Genomic DNA, 20084 nt, shown 5'->3' with positions numbered 1-20084 from the left:
TACATTCAGCACAGCTTGCAGGAAGCGACAAGTTTTGTGTAGAGTACCATGGCATCCTTATGCAAGTGTCTGTCTGAGCATAGCCAGTAAGAGAACTGGTGGTTTTGGTGCATGACAGAGCTGGGGTTCCTGGAAGTTTCTGGAATGCCTGGTCGTGACATTGGTTGGAGTCTGACTGGGCCTCATGCAGAAGATGCCACCCTCTGCTGAGCTGACATCTTTGTGTTCTGCTAGGAGGCCTAGGAATTCATGAAAGAGAAGACCTAAGGCATTTGAAAATTGTGAAGGTAAAATTATCACTCGTACAAATTAAATCAAAATTAACAATGATTTTCTGACTTCGTGCAAAAGGCAAAAACACCAATTTAGTTGTTGCTGTGGCTGCTTTTCATGTAGTGCTTTAGAGTTACAGATTCCACATGTGGTTGAAAACCTGTTACTTTCCTGTTGGCTTAAACTCAAAAGCATTTTGTATGTGTGCTAAAAACATTTCTTACTATACACTCTGTTGAAAGTTCCTTATTCATTTCTGCTCTTCTATTTAATTGAAATCTGAGGCTAAAATGGGAAAATTGAAGCAAGACCCTGAGAGGAAGCTTACTAATATAAATGAGTTCTTTATGATATGAAAACATTGCCTTTTGTTTGATTGATGTTTTTTGACACTTAGTGTTTGGGGACATTTTAGTTTTTGAATCACTTTAACTGTGGTCAGGACTGTGCTTGTTACCCAGACTAGTGAAAGCAACCATATTGGTTTAAACACTAACAAGATAAACTAGTGAAAGTGGTCATAATGGTTTTAAAGACTAACAAGATAATGACATTTCTTGTTTAGTGGCATAAATTGTGAATGTGTTCCATTAAATTTCCACATGGCATCACAACAGTGTAAACACAGACCATCAACGAGGTCCACAGACTGGCCACCGGGAGAACTCGGGGGACCCATTGTGATGCTTTCTTGCTGGTCCATTAGGGTCTGTATGAAAGAACCCGAGTGTCTCCAGGGTGTTTGTGTGGGCTCAGTGATGGGGGCACAGCATAGTGTTCAGGGCTGGGCACATAGTATGTGTTCAATAAATACTTATTTGGATGATTGGGGGTGACCCCACCATGCATTTGGTTTCTCACAGTGCATCTTAACTTCTAGGATGTCTTTGCTAAGTCTATTTGACAAAAATACGTAAGAAAAACCTTTGTGTTCTTCAATCTCCAGTGAGATGTTGTTTTTACAATCACAGAGTTTGATCCATGATCAATCATCTCCTCTCTTTGGATGCCCTACTCATGCCCTTTTCTGTTGCCCCCGGGGTGGGCCCCACCTCCCTTCACTGGCTCCCTGCTTTCTCTGTGTCCCATATGCTTTTATTCGCCTGTCGAAATCCCATCCAACACTACCCAGGCAGGATCCACGGTTGGCCAGAGGCATGACTGAGAATCAACATGGGTGAACGGTGTCTTCCTGTCAGACGCTGGTGCAGCTGGGAACCCGTCCCTGCCCCCACCCGTCAGCTGAGAATGTAAAGCCGCATCCAGCCCAGCCCCACCCAGGGTGAAAATGCGCCTGCCCTCCTCCTGAGAGGCTCTGGGGACACCCCCACCCGCCTGTGTCCATCAGATGTGCTGATGGGCATGAATGGGATGGAGGGGGGAGTCCCTTGCCTGCTTGCACCTGTCAGCAGAACTGATGGGCAGGGAAAGGTGGGGGAGGCTCTCCTCCTATCCTGTCAACCCAGCTGACAGACAAGTGTAAGTGGGCAAGGCCCCTGGCCTCTACAAGTCTGATGGGGGAGTTGTTTGATTGGGGAGTGGATGGGGTTCCGCTTGCCTGGCAGACTGAGGGGCTGTAAGTGTTGGAGGCAGAAAAGTCTACACAAAGTAGAGTGAGAGGACTGGTGTGTGTGTGTGCAGGCTTGTGTGTGTGTGCAAACCTTTATTTCTTGAATGTAGAAACGTGGCCTACATCCACATCATGGTATACTCACTGATCCATGGCATCTGTGTGATAGAAATTGGGGCAATGGTCATCTTTTGTCCAAAATAGTGGGACTTTCACATCAGTTGCTTTTAGAAATAAAGAGGGGAAGAAAAGACATTATTTGTAAGTTTGATCTTCAAATATGTAAGAAAACTAGTTGGTAACATTTTTTGTATTGGTAACAAAACTAGTAAGCTAATTCGTTCTCTTTTGGTTGGGGAAGAATTTGCTTTCTATATTCTCCAGTCGGTGGTTTCAACCTTTTCTTTCTTTGGTTAGAATTCCTTAACCCCAAGCAACATTTAATTTGAGGATTTGAATGCAGATCTTACAGGAAACTTTGTCTTTGATGAGAAATGCTGTGTTCACTTAGCAGGCACTTGTACAATGTTGACATGTTGAAGCCTCCATGTGATCAAGCCGTAGCCACATTTTTATGGAAGCCGAGCACCAGCGAGACCCTTCTACGAAGGAGCTTCCTTCCCTTCGGAAGGGTTGGCCATGGCACCAGCCTCACACTGGTTGGAAAGGGCTCAGTGAGGAATCTTTCCAGAGTGTTTCATGACTTAGCGTTTCATGGCTGGCTCTGCACAACCTGCAAATAAACAAAAACTAAAACAAAAAAAAATTACAGTGTTGTAGTGACTCATTAGGTAAATAAAGCACTTTCATTTCATAGAAACTCAAAACATCTGCAATTTGGAGGTAGCCATATGGTCATTTTTATTCAAATCCTGTTTCGTTTTCATGAAATAAAAATTGCAATGCTGATTTTCACATCTGGGCAGTTGGATGTCAACAAATCGAGAACAAACTGTCAACCAAGTAGACAACAGAACTTTCTATTCTGAAAATTGATTCTGATGAAGAGTAATTTCTTAAAGAAGGGTGATCACTCCAAAAATTTCCTGATTATGTTCTGAAATCTTTCAGTAAAAATCATCAACAAGATCATACAATGTCTGTTATTTGTGTGGGAAAATATAACAAGTCAATTATTTGAAGCCAAAATTAACCTATTGTTCGACTGTACACCTCCTTTCATCAAAGAATGACACTGAACATATCAGTAGCACAAACAGAAGAACTGACGAATAATAAATGCCTTCTCTATACCCCGAAATACACCTGTTATTTCTGTTCACAAGTCCTGATTTTATCATCTCAACTTATTAATGAATATGGTATCTAACCAGGCTTTCAGAAGACAGGGGATTTGTGATGTTTTGCGGCTTCTTTATTTATTATTATTTTGAGCTGTACAGTGACTTTCTTGACTCATCAGCAGACATCCTGCTGGTATGTACAAGTGTGTTTTGGTAACATGAATCATCATTTGTTGCAGTACTTCATTATCAAGTTGGATATTAACAGGTGTGTTAAAGAAAACATGTCTCTACTGGACCAAGACAGAGAGGCCTTAGTTAGTACTTGATTCCCCTTTACTCACGAGAAACTTAACCCTGTGATCTATACTGGTGTGGCAGGTACACGTGGACAGCGTGTTGTGGCCTTTTCATTTGGAGCCATGGATTTCTATGTACTTCCAAGGCTGGGTTTTGCTTCAAGGATAGAATCCAGAAGAAAGAAAGTGAGAGGCATTCTATGAGTTCCGTGGACATTTTCCTTTCCTGCTCTATACTGGTCATCTTATACCTACAGTAGAAGATCCTGTTTGGTGAGCTATACTCAGAAAACTCACAAACCAAAAACCTGAAAATAGAAAACATTTCCGGGGAGGAACTTGCAACAGCCAAAGTCTTGGATAACATTATGAAAAATCATCGAAGACACTAGAGATATTTAAATAAAGAACTAGACTGCTTAGATGGACACTTAAGTATGGAAGGTTTTCATATGGGAGATATTAGGTTACAGTCTTGCTAATTTTAGAGACTTGAGTTGGTACCAATCGGTGGGTGAAAGTTATAGTTAACAAGGCAGGGGTAACATAATAGATATAATATTCAATAGAGAGTTGGCAGAACATCTCTCAGGGATACTGAAGGAAGAGGAGTTGTTCCTTTGAGTGGGAGTTCAAAGCGAGAACTCTAAAACTATTTTTTCCCCTCCTAAGGGTGCATGATTCAGTTGAAGAGCTATTTAGAATACTTCGGGTCAGGATGGAGCCAGAATTTTCCTGTTCATTACAGATCATTTGAGCTTTTCCATCTTTAACATCATGAGGTTTGTTTTTAAACAGAATAGAATAGATTTATCAAGTTTTCTCACATTATGTCCCAAGTTGATTGCATATTCAGTTTGGGTAGTTATATGTCACCTTGAAGACAACTAGCTAATATGAAAGAAAAATGGAATGAGATTTAAAATGGTAAATTTTGACTGCCTGATAAATAAATATACCCTAAAGATTCAATAATTCATCACTTTGAGTTATTTATCTCTCTCCAAAGATTTCTGAAATCATTCTTTACTGTTTCGCTTGATTAATTCTTTGATCTCTGCGATGGAGATCACTTTATCCACGGCCACTGCACAGACTGAGTTATTAAGGGAATAGAGTGGTGACAAACACATTGATGCCAGTCAGTTAAAACTGTAAAAAGGCTGGGTAGGAGGGTGGGAACAATAGATTTTATACTCGTCATGATTTTGAGAGCTGCAACTGCTATACCTTTATATATTTATAAAGCTTAAGTGACTAATTTGCAAGCAAACTGGTTACCAGGGCCATGTTCTCTGCGTGCAAGGAGCACATCTGAATAACGTGGATGAACCACATACTTGAATTTCTTTAGGGTGATCGGTTGCTAGTTATTTTATTGGGAGACGAATGCAGTATTGATGGTTAAAGTTTTCTGATGGCCCCTAATGGAAACTACGGGGAATTGCATATACTTTCAATGAATAACTAAGTCAAGAAAGTTAATCTTATCTGCCCCTACAGAGCCAGAGTCTGTAATATGCTCTGACAGGGATGAACCTTGAAGACAGTATGCTAAGGAGAACGAGCAAGCTGCACAAGGGCAGGTGCTGCACCATTCCACTGAGATGAGGCATCTAAACTGGCTACAGTCATAGAATTGAGGAGAAGAATGGTGGTTACCAGGAGATGAGGTGAACTGGGCAATCACTGAGCAACAGACATGAAGTTTCAGTTTTACAAGCTGAATACATTCTAGAGACCTGCTACACAGCATTATACTCAAAGTTCACAATACTGCATCGTACACTTAAAATGTGTTCGGGAGTAGATTTCACGGTAAGTGTTCTTTGCCCAACAACAACAACAAAGTTTGTGTGTTATTGGAAGAACTGAATTAAATGCCGACCTTTTTTAACAAAAACATTCTATGGAAAACATGAACGTGAATGATTATGTCTTTTTTGCTTTTCATACTCTTCAGATGTGCTGAACAGGGGCCCAAAGATTCCTTTAGTATGGTCGGGGGTTGACCATCGAGACAAAGGTTGGCTAATGCCAGTTACATAGATCAATTCGAACAAACAAAAGTCTGAATCATAAACCGGCCTCCTTGAAACCATTTTTTTTTCTCTCAAATGAATATAATAGCCTGATAAAACATTTCCAGGCAGAGGAGATGCTCTTTAAATAAAAATATCAGAATGGTGCATGACTGATATTTAATTGTGTAGGTAGGAACTCTGTAATGCTTGAAGTTCTGGGTGACCATTTGGATCTATTGCTTCACCCTTGTTACTGTTGATCCGGGATCTGGAAGTCATTCAGGACCTTCAGAGCAGAGGAGTGATCATGGGCTAGGATCTCTTCAGTGCTTCGTGTCCACCCTTGAAAAGTAAAATCATGCAAATTACCTGAAGTCATAACATTCGGAAGTCTCAGAGGAAGGATAGGAAGTCTGTCTTCTCACATCTAGAGCTGACATTCCCTCTCCCTCCCTCACATCTTCCCTTCCTCCATTCTGCCTGTTCTCCCACTGGCTCGTACCATGGTTATAGAGAGAAAGCTTAGCTTTATCTGCAGCAACACTTCCCAAGTTACAGGAAATTCCCATTCTGGGACAGAGGGAGGAGGGCCGGGGTCTCCACTGTGGACTGCCCTTGGGGATGCTGGGGGAACAAAGTCACTTTGGTGCCCTGGGTGTCTTCAGGAGGCTTGGTGCACTAATCTGCATGACTGGTCTCCCAGGAAGGACTGTGCACGCGGGGCTGCCTGAACTTATTGGCCCATGAAATCCTCTTTTCATGGGATACCTATTAATATCTCAGGACACAGTATGGAAAGCTCTGGTTAACTTTATTAATTTGCTTACCAAACCCTTTCTCCATAGTTAAGGAACCGACAAACAGCATCTTTGGTGAAGACAAATTGGTGATATTTTATCCTTTGGACAGTTCTCTTCCAGGGATGTTAATTAAGTAACAACTGCCATCATTCTCAAAGAGCCCAAGCTTCCCCTTTTTGTGAATCATCCAAAGAAAATAGTCTTTAACAATCTAGTAACTCCAGAAGCTACTTCAAAATCTGTTTGTTCTCCCTGACACCCAACACTTCATGGAGAATTAAATAGTGATGATAATGATTCTGAGAAGCCTTACAGAAGTTAATAAACAATAAAACGAGAACAAAATCCAAATCCAACATAAAACCTTCATACATGTCTTTAATCTAGAATTCCACAAACTTAATTGACATTAAGTTGTTTTGTTTTGTTATTGAAAACACAGAATAACTACCCCATTAGCTGGTTTTCTGGGAATGCTCTCCTGTAGATGTGAGTTTTAAACATCACTCGGACGCACAGTTGTCCTAGCCTCCTGTCCTTCATATGCTTAAGGAGTTTTAGGCAAGAACAAGGAAGGGGTGTTAGTCTGCAATATGCCTGGAACATGTTAGGAAAATAAAATAAAGGCTGAGATATGATTTAACTAACTTTGTTTTAAACTGAGCTGCTACTAAACTCAGTTTGAAACCTTTGTTCTATCCCCTTATCTGTTTGTAGCTACAGGGGTCCTGGCTGAGACAAACCAGGTTCTAACTGAAACCATTAATGCACCTTTAACATTCACAACTGAGACGACACTTGAAGTGTGTGGATATTTCTCGGGGGTATCTGGTCTACTTTACAACATAAAACAATCTGTTTTTAGCATAATGCAGCAAATCAATACTGTCAGATTAGTAACAGCATTGCCATGGATATATTTTGACGTAATTCACATATTTCTATTTAAAAAAAATTATTAGTAAAATAGAAAAACTATTGGTAATTTAATAGCATGTTAAAATTTATGAGAAATAGTCTCAAAAACTATTTCCCTGGATGCTGCCAGTGTAGAACAGCTCTTTTCTTTAATGTGTTTGTATAGGGTTGGTAAACACAAACAAGTAAAATCTTTCTTCAACTGGAGATATTTATTTCCTCCCTTGGGGTCAAACTTTTCTCACCTTTTTATAGGATATGGGGTAATTCAATTATCAGTACACTCTATGATGTGATTAAGCTTAATAGATAACAATAGTATATCCATCTGATAGCTCGAACTATATTTTATTATATCAAAATTATTGTTGATATAGTACTGTAATTATGATTAGTATTAGTCCAAGCCTCCATGGTAACAACTGAATAATTTCAAATGTACTAATGTGGATATTTTATAATTAATAACCCAATTAAAATAGAAATGAATAGGTTTTCCATATTTATTTTGAAAGTATAGGCAGTATAAAATAATTTACAATTTCCACTCATTTAATTTGTGCTCTCCTCCAAAATTTACAACTATCAAGAAAATACCTTTTACAAAAAGAACACACATGCAGACTGAGCACCTCCCAGATGTTAGATAGTTTGCAAGTATTGTTTTAAATAAATGTAAAGTGTGCAGATTTTTACAGATGAGTAAACTGAGGCTTAGAAAGGTGGACAGCTGCTAAGAGAGAAGCCAAGATTCCAAGCATAGTCGTTGCTCAATATCCCGGGGGTTGGCTTCAGGATGCCAAGTTCACAGATGCTGAGTCCCTATGTAAAATGACAGAGTATTTACACAAAGCTATGCGCTTCCTCTTTATATTTTAAATAATCTCTAGATTACCTAATGCAATGTAATGCTACGTAAGTAGTTGTTATGCTGTATTTTTTACTTGCATTATTTTTTTATTGCTGTATTGTTATTTTTGTTATTGTTCTAACATTTTTTATCTATACTTGGTGGAATCCATGGACTTGGATGGCTGATGATATTTCCAATACTTTCTATTCTACTGAACCTCCTAAGTAGGAGTCCCTTAAGTGACTAGGTGCTCTATGAGCCTAAAAGAACCACAGTAACTGCAGCATAATCATAATGGCAAATATTTTAGAATTCAACTTAATGATATTATTTTATTTTATAATTACATCAAAATTATGTTATTCCTAATCAAATTGTGCCTATAAACTTCAAGACAGTGAGGGTGTTCAGTTGTAGAGTTGTCTCCTTCTATTGATGAGTATACATTTGATCAGTTTTACAGAGAAATTACTAGATAAAAGCATCACTCCATGCGGATCAACATTATAAAATCTGATAAGCAGTAACCTTGTCTCCATATACCAATTGTCAGAATCCCACAGCCAGCCCAGAGATCTGTCATCAGTATCTGTGTATCCACAAGTATCCATACATGTGGCCTCCCTGTGGCATTTTCTTGAGGGTGTTCCTTCTGCTTCAGCTAAGTCTCATCTGAGTTTCCAGATCTCCTGTGGATGCATCATATCACACCTCTTGGTCAGTTCTCCTCCCTGCAGGTTTTATAGATAATGGATAAAGGGCCTATATTCATTATCCCTGAGCCCTCAGCTCTTAAACTTGCGGGACTTTCTATATCACGAATGTTTCTTTTTTTTTGAGTCCTATATATAAATCTAAAATAAATCAATATGTACTCATTATTCTAGTGAAAAAAAGTGCAGAATGGTAGTTTTAAAAAGATATCTTGCTTTATTGTCCATCCATGGAGATCAGCCCCGTTAACAGCTTGTGGTAACTATCGTTATGTTGGCATGACCAAGAGGTCGTACAAACGCAATAGCACACAGAGAGAAGATTAACCTGTAGAGAAAAGAGGTAATTCCAAACGCATTAGACTGTGGTTAAATATTCTTACTTAGCTGCACTGTGAGTGAGTGTCTCACACCCATGGGCATTTCTCTAGACAATAACTCTACAACCCATTCCTATTAAGAGTTGTACAATATTTCAATGTATGGACAAATACAATTTAGTCACTCAACAGCTTATACATAGATATTTCTATTGACTCTGATTCATTTTCTACCTCAAAACATGCCACAATATTCTTATTAAAGTATCCTTATATCTTACTGTTTTTTATATTTTAATATTTAATGTTCCCAAAAGAAAGACTGCTAGAAGAAAAGGCATACACAGCTTTATTTAAATACTTATAATTTAAACTGAGAATTTAAATTGCTGTTACCTTTAGGAGACTCATTTATGTCTAGGCACTGTCATGCATACTGGACATTATTATGTTTTTAATTTTTTTCTAAACTGATGGGGTTAAAAATGTTGCGCATCATTAACTCAACTTGCATTTCTCTGACAACGGAGTTCAACATCTTTTTATATGTCTATTATAACCTTTCAGATTGCCTTTTCTATGGATTGAGTCTTTACTAAATCATACTTGTTTGCCTTTTTATCGATTTATAGAATCCCGGTGATGTACACACTTTATTTGTATATGTTGCAAATTTGTTCCCAGTACATTGCTTATCTTTGACTCTTTTTGTTTTCATTTGCCATTTTAAAAATGTATTCAGATAGGTCTCTTATTAGCCTGTTTCATACGCTCTTTGTTTTTCAATAATACAAATTTCTCCCAAAAGATTTTCAAATTTTTCATGTTTGTATAGATTTTTTAACATTTTGTTTTGTATATGGTATAAGCAGGAGTTTAGTGTTGTTTTCTTTTAGATGAATAGCTAATTATGCCAGTACCACTCATTAAGCAATCCATGCTCCCTGCCTGAATTGAAATATCCCTTTTGTCATATATTGTTTCTATATACACTCAATTTTATATAGACTTCCTATTACAATCCATCATGTGAATACCTTACTTCATTTCATATTGATGGCATCTTGTACATTTTTATATAGGTTGAGACAAGTGCCTGTTCATGATACTCATATTTAAAATTATATTGCCCCTTCTAAAACATTTACTTTCCCATATTATTTCAGTCAGGTTAAGCTAGGCAAAAAGGAACCAATTAACCTTCAAGTTTTAATGCTTAATTAAACACAAGTGTATATTTTGCTCTTCCAAACTCCCACAAGAGAGTGGATTATTGCAGATCTCCTCCAACTGATGACCCAGGGATTGAGATCCCCCAACATGTGGCACCACCACTTCAAAATGCAGCTTTTGAGCTTGTCTTAGCCAAAGGAAAGTGCATAAAGAAATTGCCTCACTCTCAAATACAGTTTATTGCCCAAAACTGGTCATGTAGCCTCAATCTAAGAATAGAGCTGATTATGATATGTAGGTGAGAATGTGAAATATTGCTAAGTAGGATTGTTTCTGCCTCATATCTGGCCTTTTGCACCATTTTACTCATGTCAAAATAAAGCCTCTTTTGATTAAAATTGTGTCATGTGTATATTACTTGGGAATAATTAATATACTTATAATATTAAACTTTTCTACTCAGAAGAATAATATTTATAGCTGAATATCTGATCTGTTTTATATTCTTCAATAAGATTTATAATATAATCTTTTATATTTTTTATTTAGTTGTTTTCTAAGTATTTTATAGTTCTAGCTACTTTGGAAAAGAGATTAATTTGTTTGCATTTTCATTTCTAACTAATATGGAAAGTATAGAGAAAACTATGCTTTTGTATATTTAGCATATTTCCAGCTACCTTACAAAATTTTATTATAAACTCTAGTAATTTTTATTAGTTTCTAATTTTTTCTGTATTTACAATAATATCATCCATAGAAAGAGTTAATGAATTTTTTATTCTTCAGTATATAAGCCAATTATTTTATATTTTATATTATACTTTTTAGATTCTCTTTAAGAATTTTGTGTAATATTGATGTTACTTTTAGATATATCATCTCCAAGACAAGTGTAGTAGAAAGCCTTGGATTCATCTCTACCTTGCAATCTCCCTTCAAGTCTATATGTGATCTATCACAAAGTTTTAATGATTCTCTCTTTTTAATATTTTCCTATTTATTCCCCCATTCTTCCTTCACACTGCCATAGTCTTAGGTCATGATTTCATCATTTTATCTTGATTATTGCATATCTTTTTCATTGTCCTCTCTAACTCTAGTCACATCCAAAGTTGTATTTTTATTCAAAATCTAATAATGGCTCTCATTTTAGGAAAACATTCCACGGCTCCTCATTTTCATTCTTTGCTCCTTGCTTTTCACTGTCTGGTAGTTGTCTATTTTTGTGGTCATCCTACATTCTAAGCTACAGCATGTCACTGTGGGCATGTTCTTCCTTCAGTACAGAAAGTTCTCCCATTCGAACTGCATGGATACATCCTTTTATGTCATCACACTGATTTTTTTCTTGCTTAAATCATGACTTGTTAATTGAAGTTAGACTTTTCCGACACTAGTACAAAACCTGCCATGTTATCACTGTTCCTTTCCATTCCAATCTTTGGAATGATAAGAAGTACACAGGATGTTAATGCATCTGCACAACACCTGGTTGATGCTTTTATGAAGTTCTGAATTATTAGTACTTAAAGCAGCAGTGATGTTTCTACATATATGAAGAGATTGAAGTAACTGCTGAACTGAAAGAGGTCGAGAAAATTCTATATTCTAGCATAAAGAGAGCAAGACTATGTGACAGAGTAGTAAAGTGAATTATTCTTTGTAAACCAGTACTTAAATTTTGTTGTATTTTATTTCTATTTTTAAAGGAGATACTAATGAAATGACTCTTAGACTTAATATTCAGACCAGATAAAAAGAAAAGCCTAGTAGACTGAGCCAAGTTTGCAAAACAGATATTGTTCATTGTGCACCATTCAATTTTTTAGACATACCCTGTCTTGTGCTTCCCCCAGTCTCCTTATACTCTCTTTGTTTGCAGTTTTCAGCAAATATTTTAATATGACTATGATTCTTTTTTTAAAAAAAAGTAGGATTATCTTCTCCAGTTTTTAATATACTAAGCCTCTATGAGAATTCAAGTTAAGGGGTGTCTTTCAGGAATTCACTCCATAAGAACAATTAACTTTAAAGATATTGCACATGTAAACTGACCCTTATTCTGATCTTAAGGAGGAACCACCAAGAATGGGTCTCTTAACTAACTACTAGAGTAAAGAAAGCAATGACGTAAGTTATCAGTAATCATTTGCTATTTGTTTATCAGACTTCAAAGTTTCAGAGGCTCTCTCCTTTAATCAAAACTTTAGTCAGGCTCCTCTGAGTCCTTTGTTTTACTAAGCTCATACTTAAGCTTCTCTTCTCGTTTCTGCAGAACTCAATTTGAGCAAGAATCCTGCACAACTGGTTATGGGAAAATCCCTACCCTTGATATCGGACCACATTTGACATCTGATCACCCTGGCCTGCCTTCAGCAATGATTCTATCAAGTCAGTTTAGCTAGGATCCCCTTATCCCGGATGTTTCTTTCAGTAATTTTCCATGCACTGACCCCCACACTGCTCCTTGGTTATAACCCTCGACTTCTTCTTGTTGGTATTGGATCTGAGTCCAATCTCTCTCCCTCACTGCAAGACCCCAGTGGTTCCTACATCAATCAATATGACCCACTTTAAATAAAGTCCGCCTTCCCATCTTTAGCAAGTATCATGAATAATTTTTTTTCTAACAAAGGTCAAAGGAAAGCATGGATTTCTGGAGAGTTGTCCCCTCTTTCCTCCTTAGAAGCTTTACCTTTAGATCCTTTGATAATAACTGTCTTGGAACCAGTTTGCAAGACTTTCCCCTGCCCTACTTCCTTCTGTTCTCCTCTTTTCCTTCCCTTCTGTTTTCTCTCATAATGCTCCTGTGTTTTCACAAAATCACCAGATGATGGGCAGAATCACAAGCATGATCAAGAATGGGAGCTCGAGCTGGGGAAGCAAGTCAATGAAGCCATGCCTTTGTTTCCACAGCACGACAGCAGGCCCCTCGTGTAAGATGAGTATGTAACCCTCTGCCACAAGACATGATCACTGTTTTAACTGGGAGGTCAAGTTCACCAGAAGCCCCACTAACTTAAGTACAATACTTGATAAACTATAACTTTACTTTCATAGCCTCGGTGTTCCTTATAACTTCCTCTGAAAGAAACATGTCACTCAACAGCGACATCTGACTTGAGACATGTTCTGCTCCTCACTGTAACTTTGGTAAAGTTATCCAGCTTTTTAAAATCAATTTGCATAGGTTTTCACTGCTTGCTAGATGAACAATTAGAGGCATACTATGCCTCTACCGATGCTATTTTTATTTAAAACAGAGATATTTTGTTCACCATGGATTTGGTTGTGCTAATTTGACTTTTTAAAATGTTGCACCAAAATTTTATTTACCTTGATTACTGATTTTGGTCCCTCCTTAAAATTTCCCCATGACTAGTGCCTCATACACCTCACCCCAATCCCGGCCGTCAGCCTTCAAATAATATCAAGAGACACTAAATTAAAAATACCTTTAATTTACATCTGATAAAAGAAAAATAGAACTGAATAGGTAAGCCATATTGTTCCAAACCCAGGCTAAAACACCAACATAATATTTTAAATGAGCAATCAACTTCCTGAGCAAGTATTTCTTGTCAGATGTGGTTGAAAAACATCAGCAATATTAAAACTGTGACATAGCTTTTTAAAGATCTCACAAAATGGATACTCACTGGTGAGGAGGCAACACGAACTTCAGTGATGAATGACATGGAGCTCACATTTTGTTCTGGAAAACAAATTATTACAGGAGGGCCACTTGAAATTGTAAGGAGCAGAATACAAATGCACTTATCTGTCCAAAAATGGAAATGTAGTTTAAATTATATTCAATATAGACACTGTGAAAAAATACATTCAAGGCTAGTTTATAGAGGAAATTATTTCATCATCTTGGTATACTAAAATATTGAAGTTTGGATTTTGAGGTATTTTTGTACTGAAGTTAATCTTAGGGAGCATTTAGTACCAATCTTTTATAGATGAGGCTAAAAAAACCAGCAATTTCCATTTTGTTAGATCCCCTTAAATCTTATGAAACAATCCTAATGTATTTGCTGAGAACCTAAATATCCAGTGTTTTATGCCTTAAGTAGTGAAATCCTATACAGTCTAGTTGCTATGTTTAAAGCAAACAAATATTTTTCTTTTTGCAGTAACTTTTCCCTTACTTGAAAAATTGAGATGCTGATTTTTCTCCCTTAATGTCACCCAGTCACGATAAGCACCTTAATCGTGTTGTAATCATTTCTGTATTTGTTTGGCCTACTGAAGTATTAGGTAGCATACCACAGTGACACATTTATAACTGAAAGATTGAGAAAATCTAACTCGTTATTGGTCATTTAAACTTGGTCTCTAGGTTGGCAATTTAATCACAGAGATTAACAATTAATGGACTAGAAGTGGAAAAACAGATGTCATAAGGTCAGCTGTCCTGAAGTCCTTTTTATTTTATTTATTTATTTATTTATTTATTTATTTATTTATTTATTTATTTGAGATGGAGTCTAGCTCTGTTGCCCAGGCTGGAGTGCAGCAGTGCAATCTCATTTCACTGCAACCTTTACCTACTGGGTTCAAGCTATTCTCCTGCCTCTGCCTCCCAAGTAACTGGGATTACAGGCATGCACGACTCCGCCAGCTTAAATTTTTGTAATTTTTGATAGAGACGTGGTTTCACCATGTTGGCCAGGCTGGTCTTGAACTCCTGACCTCAAACGATTCACCCGCCTCAGCCTCCCAAAGTGTCAGGATTACAGGTATAAGCCACCACACCCAGCTGCTCACTCTTTCTATTACTTAATTTCTTCTTTCTCTAAAGCTCTTGTGAGCTGTTTGTTGATGCACACGTTTCAATATTCCTATTTTTAACATTTCAGAATTGTTTCTTCATCAGTGTAAGTCTGTTGTGTGCACACGGATATGCAAGCCTAAAGAGAATATCGGATGTAGATTTTGTAGAGATATCTATTAACATAAAATATTCTTGCTCCAAATTGTCCAAATAAAAGCTTATTTAATGCTGCTATAAGCATGCAAAGCTTTGTCACATAGAACAGCATAAGGTTGCACAGGTTGTAAGTTCCATAAAGATAACAGTTTAGATCCTTTTTGTTTAGCACTTTTTCTACAGAACCTTAGAATAATCACTTCCCCATAGCAGTAACTCAATCAACATTAAATAATGAATAAATGAGGGTACAAATGAATAAATGAATGTTGCTCACATTCTTTATTTCTGTTACTTAATGGAGCACTCTAGTAATTTGTAAATTTAACAGTTCGTACGCATTGATAATATATTGTCATTTCATGTTTTGTTTTTCACGGACTTTAAGAACACAGAGCACTTTAACTTTGCATTCAGCTAGATTGATGTTAGTAAAGAACAGTAAAAATATAATTAATAGAAGGATTTATTGGAGGAAAAATAACAGACAATCAAACACTTTTCCATATACTAAACTTTGCTATTTCTCTAAGGTTTATAATTATACATAAATCCAAATACCACAGATGTCAATAATTTATTTTTCATCTACTCTTTTGAAATTCTGGAAGAATATTTCTAAAACGTGGAGATAGAGTACAGATGGAAAGGTAATGAATGGGAAGTGCTATTTTCAGCCTCCTTGGTTCCTGGGTGTGAGTTTACCATCCTGGGTGTGTCAGGATTCCCCAGACCGGCTGCTTGACTCCCACCTCCTCCTCTGGGCAGTTCTCCCGGTGTTAGCGGGGCAGGGAGGTCTCTTACTAGCCAGCAGCCCCACTGTTCACATCCCAGGCCAACCTCCCCTGCCCAGGGCCCACTTCATCCCAGAAACGAGGCCAGTGAGAAGGTGAACATGCAGCCCAGGGTTCGGCATTGCCGGGAGCCGCTCCCGGACTGCAGGTCCCCAACTGCTCAGTACAAAGTCTTCCTTTCACCTCTCAATGCTTCTCTCTGATCTAAGGAGGCGCCAACAAACTCAGTAATCAAGGTAATTAAAGATTCAATGTAATATTCTAAAGACATCGCTATTACTGACCTCCCCCCCACACAAATAAAATCCATGCTGAAGGAAGTATCACAATTTAAATAAAGACAGGATAAGTGGAAGCACATGCAACCTCCGACAGTTCCTCCAGCAAGTGGTGGAGAACTCTGCAAGTTTATTCAAAACACTAGATAACGTGACCAAAGTCAGTACGAGGGGCAGAATATATCCCACATCAGATATCCCAGCTAGATTATATCTCCCTGCAGAGGAGGAGGAAAGGGAGGCAGAAAATACGCAAGAAAGCAACAGAGAAGCATATGTAAGTCAGTGGCTCTTCTGGCAAGGCTGACCTGCCAGGATTTAAACAGGGTGATCACCCATTTTGGGGGAAAGACTTTAAACTCACCCTCGCAAGGTCCTTCTGTAGGGCTTCCGGGACCCTCCTGTGTAGAGAAGCCAACCCAGCCCTGGGGCTAATTCCTTTGCACCCATTAGCATATGCCGCTGGTGCTCTTCCATTCCTTTCTCTGTTTCCTTGGTTCTCCACAAGTTTTTATGACTTGTAAACTCACCGAGTTTCCTAAATGCATTGACTTCGTGCATTCTTATTCTCCAACTCTAAGGCCCTCCCAGTAAAAGAGGCTCCCCCTTCAGATCAGAATGTTCCCATCTTGGGCATATATTTATTTTAAAATAATGCACATATTATTTTTAGTTTAATAAAATAATTTAAGGAAAAGTCCACCATCTATGGGGACAAGTCTTGAACTTATTTAAATATATTGGTTAAAAAAATGTAGTCTGAATAAGTTCAACCATTGTGGAAAGCAGTTCAAAGGCCTAAAAACAGAAATACCGTTCTACCCAGTAATCCCATTACTGGGTATATACCCGGAGGAATATAAATCAGTCTGCCATGAAGACACATGCACGCATATATTCATTGCAGCACTATTCACAATAGCAAAGACATGAAATCGACCTAAATGCCCATTAATGATAGATTGGATAAAGAAAATGTGGTATAGATACAGCATGGAATACTATGCAGCTGTAAAAAAGAATGAGATCATATAATTTGCAGAAACGTGGATGGAGCTGGAGGCCATTATTCTTGGCAAATTAATGCAGGAACATAAAACTAAATACTTCATGTTCTTACTTATAAGTGGGGGCTAAATGATAAGAACACAAGGACACAAAGAATGGAGCAACACACAGTAAGGCCTCTTTGAGAGTGGAAGGTGGAGGAAGGAGAGGAGCAGAAAAAAAACATAACTATTGGGTACTAGGCTTAGTATTTGGGTGATGAAGTAATCTGTACAGCAAACCCTCAAGACACGAGTTTACCTATATCACAAACCTGTGTATGTACCCCTTCACCTAAAACAAAAGTTTAAAAAGTGGTCTGTATGATATTTATTTAAAATGAGAGTTTAAAATGTTAATTTTGCCTATAGAATAAATGTATTGTAGCACAACCCGTTATTATGTGACTTTTGATCAACAAGGAGTCTCATGAAGTAACTTTAAACATAACAGCAGCATAGAGTGAAATCCACAGAAAACCCACCAAGGCTGTGGGCAGTTGCTTCTGATCCTGAATGTCAGTGTTAGAAGCAAAACTGCTGTGCATGGTTTTTGTGTGACTTCCGATGTGTAATGAATACTCGTGGTTACTGCCCAGCCTCGGAAGATAATTTGTCCTTCAGTGCACACCGGTGGCCTTGTGAAAAGGTGAACCAAGTTAAATAAAAGGATTTCTGGTGCCTGTTGAGCGTGCTGGCCAGGGCAGAGGAAGGTGTCCAAGGAAAGAGAATGCGAATGTATTGCGGAGATTCTGCACATTTATATGTTTTAGGTACTTGTTTTCTTACAAATGTATTAAGCAAAATAAAACCTCACTAAAATGCCCACATGTTGGCCCAGCAAGTTTCTGGTTTCTTCTAGAACATTCTGCAGGCCTCTGGCAGCTTTGTTGGCCATCAGATAGGGCCTTTCTGTCTCCCGGCGATTCAGGGCCCAGGCCAGCCTCCCTCCCTTCCTGCACAGAAGCCTGCTGTCTGCAGGGCCCTCCTCTGCAAGAGCTCCAAACACAGAAACCTGGTTTTCCTCACTGGGAGACTCATGGTGACCCCATCAGGATCTGCCCCATGGCTCCAGGGAACCCTGCTCTTGAGTACAAAGTTGGGGACTTAGCCCACTAAGTCGTTCCCTCCAGCTATTTCAGGTCAGTACTAAGTACATTAAGCAAATTACAACCCTGGGGGAAGCTGGAAAGAGAAAGATGCAGCATCAATCTTCCCGATGACTTAGGTCTTACAAAGATAAAGAAAAAAAAAAAAAAAAACTTGGTCCAAGCAGTCCAGTCTGCACAAACCTTTTCCATTCTAAGCCCCAAGCCTGGCAATCGAAATTGCAAATGAGTGAAGCTCTAGGCATCAAACAACCTGCCAGTCCTGCAAGTGCCCTGCAGCCCTCCCGGCTTTGAGTATCCTCCGGCCGTAGTATTTCACAAATGATTTATGACAACTGCTTATTGTGGGCCCCTCTATCCCCTTTCGGGGTCCTTCTTACCGCATTGCAACTCCACTATGATCCTGTGATGCTCGCATTCTGCAGGAGGTGACGCCCAGCAAGGGTCAGTGCAGGCCTGCCAGGAGGCGGAGCCGGTGACCTGTCCCAGCACCTGTGAGCCTCGTGTTCTCACTGCACAGAAGGCAGGGAGGTTCAGTTCCTGGCTGGGCTTCTCTGCTTTCCCTCAGCTGAGCAGAATCACCCCCAAACTCCAAATTAGTCTTCCTCGAATGGAGTCTGCACTTTCCATACTAAAGAATACTAAGGCATATGATTTCCAACACCACCTGCTTGTCAACTCTTCTCCGCAGTGGCCTTCCTGGACCTGGGTCTCCCAGGCTCCATGGGTTGTTCTGCATGGACTTAGGGACATTGTGGTCCCCATGCCTCTTAAAGGGACAGGCAGAGCTGCCCGGTCACCGACCCCGGGGGTTAGTGAGGCAGCCTCTATTAGAGTTCTGGGGATTCGGTCAAAAATGCCCATAGGTTGGGGGCCCAAAACAACAGGCATTTGTTCTTTCACAGTTCTGGAAGCCAGAAGTCTAAAGGTGAGGGTAGGGCCATGGTCCCTCTGAAGACTCCAGGGAAGGCGCCTTCCTTCCTTCTTCCAGCCCTTGGTGGTTGCTAGAAATCTTGGCTTATGGACATGTCACTCCCGTCTCTGCTGCTGTCTTCACGTGGTCTTCTCCTCTCTGTGTCTCCCTCCATGTCCTCATGTTGTCACATGACTTTTTTAGAAGGCCACTTGGCATTGGATTTAGGGCCCACGTAATCTGACCTGACCTCATTTAACGAATTCCAGTTATAATGACTGTATTTCCAAATAAGGCTATATTCTGAGGCTGCAGATGGAGGTGAATTTGAGGGTGACAGTACATTATTCAACCCAGTACCTTGCCTTGCCTTGAAGATGAGAATTAAATGTGCAGGTCACTTTCAAACCAGGTTGTGGCAGTCAAGAAAATGGACTGAATTGTCACCAGTAGAAGATGAGAGATGATAAAATGTACAGAGATTGCCCGTTATATTGAGCTATTATATATTTACTTGGTTATCATTGCTGCTTTTTTTTTATAAACTCACGTTTCCATAATTAAATTAAACATTTTGATGTGCAAGTGTTTGCTATATGGACAGCATAATTTTTTCTTATTTTATGTTTTGAGAGAAAATGTTTGTTTGCGGTAAGCAGACAAGGAAGAGAAATAAGAAAGGGAGAGGTGTTGGGGACCAAGGCTTAAGAACTTCACTTTTCTGACCATCAAGCCTTCCCCAAAGATTCATTTATTCTCCTTAGAACTTCAGAGATCCAAATGGAAGCCTATTACTTAAATAAAAAGGTTGGGGG

This window comes from Mandrillus leucophaeus, unplaced genomic scaffold (genome assembly GCF_000951045.1).
Source record: "Mandrillus leucophaeus isolate KB7577 unplaced genomic scaffold, Mleu.le_1.0 Scaffold89, whole genome shotgun sequence".
NCBI lineage: Eukaryota > Metazoa > Chordata > Mammalia > Primates > Cercopithecidae > Mandrillus > Mandrillus leucophaeus.
Note: the sequence above shows the minus strand (reverse complement) of the source record.